We start from the raw sequence: 12432 nt of genomic DNA, 5'->3' as shown, positions 1-12432 counted from the left end.
ATTTTTTGTTATTGAGTTGTATACATTTCTTATGTGTTTTGGATATCGAACCCTTATCAGATATATCATTTGCAAATATGTTCTTTCATTCAGTGGGTTGCCTTTTTGTTTTGTTGAAAGTTTCCTTTGCCCTGCAGAAGCTTTTTAGTTTGATGTAGTCCTATGTGTTTATTTTTGCTTTTGTTTCCCTTGCTCAAGGAGACATATCCAAAAAGATATTACTTGGACTGATATAAAACAGTTCACTTCCTATGTTTTCCTCCTGAATCTTTATGGTTTCAGGCCTTACATTTAAGTCTGTAACCCATTTGAGTTTATTTCTGTATATGGTATAAGAGAGTGGTCCACTTTCATTTTTTGCATGTATTTGTCCAGTTTTCCCAACAACAAGTTTTCCCTTGTTGAAGAGACTGTCATTACTCCAGGATATATTTTTACCTCCTTTGTCATAGATTAGTTGACCATGTAAGTGAGGGCTTATTTCTGGGCTCTTTATTCTGTTCCATTAATCTATGTGTCTGTTTTTGTGCCCATACCATACTGTTTTCATTATTATAGCTTTGTAGTATAGTTTGAGATCAGGGAGCATGATCCCTCTAACTTTGTTCCTCTTTTCAAGATTGCCATGGCTATTTGGGTGTTTTTGTAGTTCCATATAAATTTTAGGATTATTTCTTCTAGTTCTGGGAAGAATGACATTGGTATTTTGATAGAAATTGCATTGAATCTGTAAATTGCTTTGAGTTACATGGTCATTTTAACAATATTAATCCTCCCAATCCATGAGCATAGTATATCTTTCTATTTATTTGTGTCCTCTTCAATTTCTTTCTTCAATGTTGTATTGTCTAGGAGTTTAAAGAGTCACATTGTAATGTCATAATAATCAGTCTCTATTTTAAGAGTTCAATCTTTATTATCACCTACTTAAGGTCAAATTAGTTATTGTGTAATAAATGGAAACTAAAATTTAAAATGTAAGTGTTTCATCTGTCACCTACCAAGACACTATATGCAGAATTCAAACTAAGACACTACATGTAGAAAAGAGGTTCTCCCTGATCTCGCATTTAAAAATTTGTTTTTGTATTCACAAATATAATGCAAATCAGTCTAAAATTCTTAAAAGACAGTTCTGAATTTCCAGCAGCTTAATAGAGATTTAATTAATTAACTAATTAATTTTTTAAGTTAAATTTATTAGAGGTGACATCAGTTAATAAAATTACACATGTTTCAAGTATACACTTCAATAGTACATCATATGTATATTGTAGTGTGTGTTCACCTAAAGTTGCAAGATACAAAAACAACATACAAAAATCCATTTCATTCCTATACACTAACAATAACATTTCAGAAAAAGGAATGAAAAAAAAATTTCTTCTGCAATTGCAGCAAAAGAATAAAGTACCTAGGAATAAACCTAACAAAGATCTTCTGTATTTTATCAGTCATTAAGTCTCTCAATTGTTTTTCAAAATTCTTTCACCTGAACCTTTCCTTTTCATCATTATCACCATTCTAGCTCTTGATGCTTCATAGTACAACTCATAATTTATTTCCCTATTTTTTGTCTCTTTTTTCTCCAACAGAATATATGCATTGCCACAAGACCAAGATCAACATCACCGAGGCACTACTTCTCATTTGTCGATTGCTTAAAATTGGAATTTAAGACCCTTGTAGTCCAATTCCAACCTGACACCCTTAGCTTTGATTCTTACATAAATCTTTCTCTGACTAGACTTAGATACTAATATCAACTTACTACAGTATGTTTTGTTGTAAACTCTTATATAAAAGGACTACCTCAGCTAGAATAATTTCAATTGTCAATTGTTCAGCAATTGAGTTCTCAATTCAAAAATTGCTTAAATAGTAAATGGCATTATATCACAAAAATGCTTCAAGTTTTTTCAGCTTTGGTTTTTTAATAGTTTAGTAACATAAATGACACAGGTTCTTTCTAACTTTCTGCTGAACCATGCTTGGTATTTTAACCAAAAGCTTCACAGATTAGAACTGTTTCAGTCTCCAGTCTCTAAATCAATCACTTGGTAAGAAGAATGAAGTCACTTTTAATGGTTTAGATAAATCAAGATTCACTCACTGCAGTTAGGAAGATTCCTGGATCCCTTGAAAGACAAAGACAAATCAAAGCTAAGCAAAGGAATGTATAAAAAATGTCTGCTAGAGAGGCTAATATTAATTTGCTATTAAGAGTGTCACTCTGTTTAGGAATTCCTGTGCTGATTACATATTTATTGATTAGTATTCATAAAAGTTAAATTGGTTTTAGCTATTATAGCAGAAGACTATATGTAGAGATAATGCATTGGCTAGCTGTAAAATACAAGTCTATTTAATTAAAACTTTTATGACTTATAATCACCAAATATAAATACACAAGCACAGAGACATGCACACACAAACAAACAAACAGACACTTGCAAAATTGAACCATATTTACAAGACATATTCTGCCATGTTTAGGGCTCTAGATGAATTTGAATGAGGACACTGGATTTATAGAAGCAAAAGACAGACAGGATCCCAGTAGAAGTACTAGAACAGCACATGAGAACTAAGTCTCCCTTATAAGTCTATCTGTAACATCACAGTATTTTTTAAAAAATAAATAAATATGAAGGCACTTTCTTTCAAGATATTTTTCCTGTTAAGGTCAACTCTATTACTTCTCTCACACTTTATTTTTTCATTTTCATGACTTTGTTTTAATAAAAATTCAGGATTCCCTAGAAAATTCTTTAATGCAGCAAAAATCTGTCTGAATGGTATCTTGTCAACATGTCTAGCTGGGAATAGTGAGCCATTATTTTGCTATCACCTTCTTTTTTATTGTATATGAGAAAGCGTTGTATCATATAAGTAATCTGAGCTCATGGAATCCACAAAGAGCTGTAAAAAGATCTTATGCGGATATAGCTTTTCCAGTAATTAAAAACAAAAAGAAAAAAAAGACAGCAAAACTCTCAAGTGGGAAATATTGCATTGAAACCTCTGTGGAAAATGGTAACAGCTATAAACAACTAAGTGAATAAATTTTCCTTCTTTTCTGTCCCTAGCTTATCTGTTACTTTTGTTTATTAGCAATTTTTTTTTCATTTTTCTGGGAAAATAACGCATGTATCCAAAGCTTTAGATAAAATTCTGGGGAAAATAAAACTTCTATTCTAAACAATAGTAATGTTAAAGACTACCCACTACTTCGGAGTCCTTCCTACATGCTAGTCATTGCCATGTGAAAACAAGGTGTCCATCTTCAATATCTCCAGTCTACTAAAATTGTCATAAAAGTATCTGTGGAAGCATGAACTCTGACAACAAGGACCAAAATATGAATCCTACCTCCTAAAGCTTCACATGCTTTTGTGTACCAATGGAGGCAATTTACATTAATAACCCAAATTTATATAGTATTCTCATTTATTTGACTTGCAAATAGACTTGTCTTTTCTGAGTTATTCCTCTTTAATTTTTAATTTGCTTTGCCTGTTAACCTGCCTACATAAATCAAGGTGGCTGTTGGACACTGTTGTCTCCAATATGAGTAGCTAGAACTGAGAAATATTTCTCTGGGCCAGATACTTCAGTGGTAATTCGTAAGCAACTGCTGAAGCCAACTAGATGTTATTTAAAATTAATCATCAGTGCCACCCACCTAGGAATGAGAAGCAGCACTCTCTCTTTTTGTATTACATTTCATCAAGGGCTTTCCTAGAGCATAGTGGCTTAAGTCTCGAAGATTTGTACCCCTTAATACACAGACAAAGCCATTTCCTAAGAACCTGCAAATGGTAAGTCATGATGAGCTCTGTTGACACCAAGATGCTATGTAATATGCCCCTTTGAGGTACAGGCCTTGACCTTGAGCTTGCTTTGTCTGTCAGACTCCCTTTCTGGTGAGCCCTTTCTCCAGGTCCACACTTCTTTCAGTCTGGCTTTCTTTAGGATATCCCTAATATATTTTACCTTTTCCAAAACATAATTATAAATAATAGCACAGTGTAACCTTAACTTCTCACAGACATGATTCAAATTCAGCTCAATCTCATTTGTGACCCTGGGTAAATCGTTTACTTTTCCAAAGCCTCAGTTTCTGTATATGATAACAAGGAGTAACGCTTTCCTCATAGAGTTATTCTACAGATCAAACACAATGCTAACTATTTCTAGCACAGTCTCTAGTATATTGTAAATATTAAATTTTACATTTTTTTACCTAGAAGCTTCCCAAATGCCAATGAAATCAGTGATGCAAGAACATATAAGAAGAAAACAGGGTTGTGTCTAACCCTTTTTACAAAAAGCTTCCATTCTGTGTACCTGCCCAGGCAATATGCCTAAAATGTGCTGTCACAATAACAAATAGCATGAATTACAAATTGGTTTCAATACTTAATTGAGATTTCAATTCTACTGGAAGATTGGTTAACAGAAACTGTACCACTGGGTAAAAATAAATTATAAAAACTTAAGCATGTCTATAGACATATTAAACTTGTTTGGTGACTGTTGTGCTATCTTTGTGTATGTGTTGTTTTTTAAAGATTTTTATTAAACTATAGCTAACATACAATATTAGTTTCAGCTGAACACCAGTTATTCAATATTTATATATCTAAAAAAGTGATCACCCTTATAAGTCCAGCAACAATCTGACACTACAATATTGCAATCACAATATTATTGACTAGATTCCCTCTGCTGTACACCACATCCCCATGACTTGTTTTATACCTGGAAATTTGAAATTCTTATTCCCCTTCACCTTTTATCCCTCCTTTTTTGAATTACAATTGACATTCAATATTATTTGGTATTAGTTTCAGGTGATCAGTATAGTGGTTAGATACTTATATAATTTACAGAGTGATCTCCATGACTAATCTAGTACCCATCTGGCACCATATATAGTTATTATCATATTATTGACTGTTTTCTGTATGTGTTGCTTTAAATCCTCATGACTATTCTGTAACGAACAATTTGCACTTCTTAATTCCTTTACCTTTTTCGCCAGTCCCACAACCCCCTCCCATCTGGCAACCATCAGAATGTTCCCTGAATTTGAGTCTGTTTCTGTTTTGTTTATTTTGTTCTTTAGATTACACATAAAAGTGAGATCATATGGTATTTGACTTTCTCTGTCTGACTTATTTCACTTAGTATAATACCTTCCAGATCCATCCATGTTGTCACAAATGGTAAGATCTCATTTGTTTTATGGCCGAGTAATATTCCATTTTATATATGTACCACTTTTTTATCCAATTGTTTATTGATGGACACTTAGGTAGCTTCCATATGTTGGCTATTGAAATTATACTGCAATGGACATAGGAGTGCATATATCTTTTTGAATTAGTGTGTTGGATTTCTTCAGATAAATACCCAGAAGTAGAATTTCTGGGTTATATGATAGTTCTATTTTTAATTTGTTGAGGGAACTCCATACTGTTTTCCATAGTGACTGCACCAATTTGCAATCCCACCAACAGGATATGGAGAATTCCTGTTTCTCCATATCCTCCTTGATGCTGTTCATTGACTTATTGATGATGGCCATTCTGACAGGAATGAGGTGCTATCTCATTGTGGTTTCAATTTGCATATCTATGATTATTAGTAACATTGAACTTCTTTTCATATGTTTATTGGCCATCTGTATGTCCTCATTGGAAAAATGTCTATTCAGGTCCTCTGCCCATTTTTTAATTAGATTGTTAGTTTTTTTTGGTATTAACTTGCTTGAGTTCTTTGTAAGTTTTAGATATTAACCACTTATCAGATGTATCATTGGTAAATATCTTCTTCTATTCAGTATGTTGTCTTTCCATTTTATTGATGATTTCCTTTGCTGTGCAAAAACTTTTAGTGTGATGTAGTCTCACTTTTTTTTCTTTTGATTCTCTTGTCTGTAACAACATATCAGAAAAAAAAATGTATCGAAGAGCAATGTCAGAGAATATATTACCTGTTTTCTTCTAGAAATTTTATGGTTTCAGGTCTTATATTTCATCTTTAACACATGTTGAGTTTATTCTTGTTTATGGTTTAAGAAGGTGATCTAGATTCAATTTTTTTTGCATGTATTTGTCCAGTTCTCCTAACACCATATTTTGAAGAGACTTTAATTACCCCATTGTATATTCTTGTCTCCTTTGTCATAGATTAACTGACCATATAATTGTGGGTTTATCTCTGGACTCTCTGTTCTGTTCCATTGATCTCTATGACTGTTTTTATTACTATAGTCTTGTAGTATAGTTTGATATCAGGTATTGTGATACCACCAATTTTTTTTCTTTCTCAAGATTGCTGTAGCTATATAGGGTCTTTTAGGCTCTCCATAAATTTTATGACTATTTGTTTTGAGTTCTTTGATAAATGTCATTGGTATTTTGATAGGAATTGCACTGAATCTTAGATTCCTTTGGGTGGTATGTACCTTTTAATGATATTAATTCTTCCTATCAATGATAATTGTATTTGCTTCCATTTATTTCTATCTTGTTCAGTTTCTTTCTTCAATGTCTTATAATTTTCTAAGTACAATTCTTTTAATTCTTTAATTAAATTTATTCCTAAGAATTTTTTTTGGCATAATTGTAAATAGATTTGTTTTCTTAATTTCTCTTTCTGATAATTCATTATTATATATAAAATGCAACCAATTTCTTAATGTTACTTTTGTATCTTACTACTTTACGGAAGTCATTTACCAGTTCTAACAATTTTTTGATGGAATATTTAGGGTTTTCTATCTACAGTATCATGTCATCTGCAGATAATGACAGTTGTACTTCTTCCATTCCAATTTGGATGCTTTTTATTTCTTTTTCTTGTTTGATTGCTATGGCAAGGACTTCTCAAGGATTTCTAATATCATGTTGAATAGTTATGGTAAAAGTGGACATCCTTGTTACTGATCATAAGGAAAACACTTTCAGCTTTTCACCAGTGAGTATGATGTTAGCTGTGTTTGTCATATAAGGCTTTTATTACTATGTTCCCTCTATACTCACTTTGCTGAGAGTTTTTATTATAAGTGGATTCTGGATTTTGTCAAATGCTTTTTCTGCATCTGCTGTTATGATCATGTGATTTTTATCCTTAATTTTGTTTATGTGATATATCACATTGATTTGTGGATATTTAGCCAAATTTGCATTCCAGAAATAAATCCTACTTAGTCATGGTGTATAATCTTTTTAATGTATTGCTGGTTTCAGTTTGCTAATATTTTGTTGAGGATTTTTGCTTCTATGTTCATCAGGAATGTCGACATAATTTTCTTTTCCTGCAGTGTCTTTGGTTTGGAATTGGGGTAATGGTGCCCTCCTAAAATGAACTTGGAAGTCATCTATCTTCTTGAATATTTTGGAATAGTGTGAGAAGGACAGATGTTAAACCTCCTTTAAATGTTTGGTAAAATTCACTTGTGAAGACATCTGGTCCAACACTTTTGCTTGTGGGGAGTATTTTGATTACCGATTCAATTTTGTTAGTAGTAATCAGTCTGCTTAGGTTTTCTGCATCTTCTTGATTCGATCTTGGAAGATTGTATGTTTCTAGGAATTTATCCATTTCTTCCAGATTGTCCAATTTGTTGGCATATAATTGTTCTTGATGTTTTCTTATAATCTTTTGTATTTCTGTGGTGTCAGTTGACACTTCTCTTTTCCTTTCTGATTTTATTTATTTGGGTTCCTTTTCTTGATGAGTCTGCCAAAAGTTTATCAATTTTGTTTATCTTTTCAAAGAACCAGCTCTTGGTTTCATTGACCTTTTGCATTTTTTTAGTCTATTTCATTTATTTCCATTCTGATCTGTATTACTTCCATCCACCTACTCACTTTGGACTTTCTTTTTCCTTCTTCTTCTAGTTCCTTTAGGTATAAGGTTAGATTGCTCAAGATTTTTCTTATTTCTGTAGTAGGCCTAAATTATTATAAATTTCCCTCTTAGTAATGCTTTTGCTGTGTTCCACAGATTTGGGGTCATTGTATTTTCATTTTCATTTGTATCTAGATATCTTTTGATTTCTTCTTTGATCTCATTTTTTACCCATTCATCGTTTAGCATCATGTTATTTAGCCTCCATGTATTCATGTTTTTCTATTTCTTTTTCCTGTAATTGATTTCTAGTATCATGCCAACTAGTTGGTCAAAGAAGATGCTTGGCATGATTTCAATCTTCTTAAATTTATTGAGATTTGTTTTGTGGCCTAACATGTGGTTTATCTTGGAAAATGTTCTATGTGCACTTGCAAAGAATGTATATTCAACTTCTTTGGGGTAAAATTCTCTTTAAAATATCAATTAAATCCATCTGGTCTAGTGTGTCATTTAAGGCCACTGTTTCCTTGTTGATTTTCTGTCTAATAGAACTATCCCTTGATGTCAGAGGGGTGTTAAAGTCTCCTACTATGACTGTACTGCTGTCAATATTTTCATTTATGACATTTAATATTTGCTTTATGTTGGTTAATATTTGCTTTATGTATTTAGGTACTCCTATGATGGGTGCTCAAATGTTTACAAGGGTTATATCCTCTAATTGTACTGATCCCTTCATCATTATGCAATGTTCCTTGTTATAGCCTTTATCTCTTATTATAGACTTTGTTTAAAATTCTATTTTGTCTGATTTAAATATTACTATGCCACCTTTTTTTTTTCATTTCCACATACGTAAAATATCTTTTCTATCCCTCTACCTTCAGTCTTGCATGTCTTTCGATCTGAAATGGGTCTCTTGTAGACAGTATATGTATGGGTCTTGTTTTCATATCCATTCAGCTAACCTATGTCTTTTGATTGGAACATTTAATCTATTTACATTTAAAGTGATTACTGATAGGTACATAGCAATGAGCATTCTATTATGCATACTTATGTGGGTTTTTCGTTTGTTTGTTTGTTTGTTTGTTTTAGTTTTTTTCCCGTTCTCATTCTTAAATAAGTCCCTTTAACATTTCCTGACTTAGCTTGGTGGTGATGAATTCCTTCAGCTTTTTCTTGGGGTAAGCTCTTTATCTCACATTCAATTTTAATTGATAGCCTTGCTGGGTAGAGCAGTGTTGGCTATAGTCTCTTGCTTTTAATCACTCTAAATATTTCAGGCCAATCTTTTTCGGCCTGCAAAGTTTCTGTTGAGAAATCAGCTAACATTCTTATGGGAGCTCCCTTGTAAGTAGCTAGCTGACTTTCTCTTGCTACTTTTAGGATTTTTTGTCTTTAACCTTTGCCAGTTAAATTATGATGTGTCTCGGTGTGGGTCTCTTTGGGTTCATCTTGTTTGTGAATCTCTGCACTTCCTGGGCTTGTATATCTATTTCCTTTGCCATATTAGAAAAGTTTTCTGTCATTATTTTTTAAAATAAGTTTTCATTCCCTTGTTCTCTCTTTTCTCCTTCTGGTAAATGTATGATGTGAATGTTTGATGTTGTCCCAGAGGTCCCTTAATCTCTCCTTGTTACATTCTTTTTTCTTGTTGTTTAGTTTTCTGCTATCTTGTCTTCTAAATCACTGATTCTATCCTCTGCTTCATCTAATTTACTATTGATTCCTTTTAGTGTATTCTTCATTTCAGTTACTGTGTTCTTCATTTCTGACTAGTTCTTTTTAATGGGTTTTATGTGCTTTTTTGTTTACTATCTCTTTGTTGAAGCTCTCACTGAGATCATCTATTCTTCCCCTAAGTTCATTGAACATCCTTATAACCAATGTTTTGAACTCTATCTGGTAGGTTGCTTGCCTCCATTTCACTTAGTTCTTTTTCTGAAATTTTCTCCTGTTCTTTCATTTGGATATCTTTCCTTGTTTCCTCATTTTTGCTGCCTCTCTGTGTTTGTTTCTATGTATTAGGTAGATATGCTATGTCTCTCAGCCTTGGCCATGTGGCCTTATGTAGTAAGTGCCCTGTGTAGCTCAGTACACAGTCTTCTGATCACCTATGCCAGGTGCTCTAGAAGAGTCTCTTGTATGGGTTATGTGTGCCCTCCTATTGTAGTGAGCCTTGGTTGCTGTTAGTACATCAGCGGGTAGGACTGACTCTCAGGCTGCCTAGCTGTGAGATTTGGCCATGCTCACAGCATATGAGCTGCTGTGTAGGGGCTGACTCCAAGGAGTAGAATTTGTCTCTGTGGGCTCATGTGGCTATTGAGACCATCCTTTGTGTGTGCTACTTGTGGAACTAATCAGGTGGTGCTCTGTTGTGACCTGATGCCACCTCTGGATGTGTTTGTTCTAGGGCCCCTTGGAAGGGGCTCCCAATCAGGCCAAGTGCCTGGGGCTACCTGGTAGGAGCTACAAAGCAATCATTGGTTGGTTGTTCCCTGAGTTGAACCTAAAGGTATGTGGGAGAGGCCATGCTGCTAATTGAGGCAGGCTACCATCAGTAGCAGGCCTGGGGCATCTCAGCAAAAGGCCCAGGGAACCTCTAGGCCTGCCACCACCCACCAGTTGTCCATAATGTTCAGCCACTGAAAGAGCCTTGGGTGGTATGAGTGGAACAGGACTTGAGTGGGGCAAGGTCTCAAGAGTTATCAGCATAGGAGAAATGGTATTCGACAAGTTATTACAAATTTAGATTTGATACCAATTTTAAGCTTGGGGCCAGTATGGAAAAGGCCACCTGCCTGGGGCCTTCAGACTCCAGAAAGTTGTCCAAGAAATTTTGCAATGTGTGCCAACACCAGCTGACTGCAGGTTGCCAAAACAGCCTCTGGAGTCATGCAATTTGGGTGGGGCAGGATCTGAATGAGTCACCAGAATGGAGCAAGTGGTGTTCAATGGATAAATGTAAATTCAGATTTGGCACCAGCATTGAGCCAGGGGCCTCTCTCCAAAAGTCCAGGGCCCATGAGGCCAGCCATTTCCCTCTCAGGACCTGTGGTTCCCCAAAAGTTGTCCAAGAAAAAGTGCAGTGTGGGCCAACAATGACTGCCTGACAGCCACACAAAAAGCCTCTGGTGTTGCACAAGTTGGGTAGGGCGGAGTCTTAGAGAGTCACCAGAGTAGAGTGAAAATTGCTTACCAAGTCAATGAAAATTCAGATTTGGTCATGTGCAGGGAGGGCTCAACACAGGAAAATTGATGTCCTCCAGCTATTCAGGAGGAGAGCTCAACACAAGAATATTGGTGGCTTTCCCTCCAGCCCATATCCTGAAGCTGCACCACTCAGTCTCTTCCTATATGTCTCTGATACCTCCCTAGGTGCTCTCTCTCAGCTGGACCCTAGGAGAATGCCTGGGAGTTAGAGAGTCTGTGTGGAGGCCCATTAAGCGGACTCCTGGGTTTCCAGCCACCTTCAGTCTCACCTTGACGGAGAGAATCCTGGATGATTTTCACAGCCAGATAATGTGGAGGTGGCTTGTCCTGGCACTGGTGCTCTAAGATGGGGGGCCCAGTGTGGGGTAGAGATCCCTCACTGTTCAGAGGGGCCCTTTGCAGCTGAGATATCCCTCCAAATTCTCGACCACCACATGTGAGTGTGGGCCAGCTCGTTTCGAATCTCCACTCCTCCTACAAGTCTCAAGGTGGCTTCTTCTGTGTAGCCTGAGTTACAGAACTATTTATCTAGTTTTTAGATAGTTCTCCAGGTTGATTGTTCTATATTTTAGTTTTAATTTTAAAGTGATCATGGGAGGGGGCAAACACAGCATTTACCTACTCCACCATCTTGACCAGAATTATTTATGTTTAAAAATGTATATTTAAATAGCAGCTACTTACAAAAAATAAGAAAATATTAATAATAATTAAATGTGTAAATCCACCAAATACTTTCCTCAATCCTTTACAATATATACACTCACACACACACACATGCACTTGTATTAAATGCTATCACTTCCACATGATCTATTCTTCAAGGTAAATCAATTAGGTTTCTAAGGAAACATAGTGACATATTTTGATAGTTGCATTTTAAAACTATTATTATTGTTGTTGTAATTGATTGTGATTGGGAAACTGCTTTAACTCAGAATAAAGAAATTCTGTTCCACCTACACTCTCTTGTTTGAAAACAGAAAATGATACATCTGGATTTTTTATACCTAATTAATAAGATTATTTCTGTGTATCTATTTTTCTGGTTTATCACAAATTACTGAAAAATCAGATAAGACTAAAAAACTTGGTAGCTACAGAAATTGACAACAACAACAACAACGAAGGGAGCTAAATGGGGATAGAATAACATATAGATCATCATATTGACTGAAAAATTCTTATAAATACGGAACAATTATGTTTTGGAAACATGTAAAGTATCAGGCAAGCTAAGGAGATCCCACTGGAAACAAGGTTTATCTGTCAACTACCTTCATCAGAAAGAGGGTAGGTCTAAAATATATATATTTGGCAGCCATTTTGTTATTGGTCCCCAAAATAAGA

At 34.8% G+C, this 12432-nt stretch overlaps 1 long non-coding RNA gene across 3 annotated transcripts in view; it reads right to left on the bottom strand.

Moving 5' to 3' along the window:
• LOC120612528 (uncharacterized) overlaps positions 1-12432 on the bottom strand; it is a 278407-nt gene that overhangs the window by 228830 nt on the left and 37145 nt on the right. The gene's annotated exons all lie outside the window — the stretch shown is intronic.

This window comes from Pteropus medius, unplaced genomic scaffold (assembly GCF_902729225.1).
Source record: "Pteropus medius unplaced genomic scaffold, Ma_sr-lr_union100, whole genome shotgun sequence".
In the NCBI taxonomy this organism is placed as follows: domain Eukaryota; kingdom Metazoa; phylum Chordata; class Mammalia; order Chiroptera; family Pteropodidae; genus Pteropus; species Pteropus medius.
The sequence above is the reverse complement of the archived record's forward strand: the minus strand, read 5'-3'. Positions and strand labels throughout refer to the sequence as shown.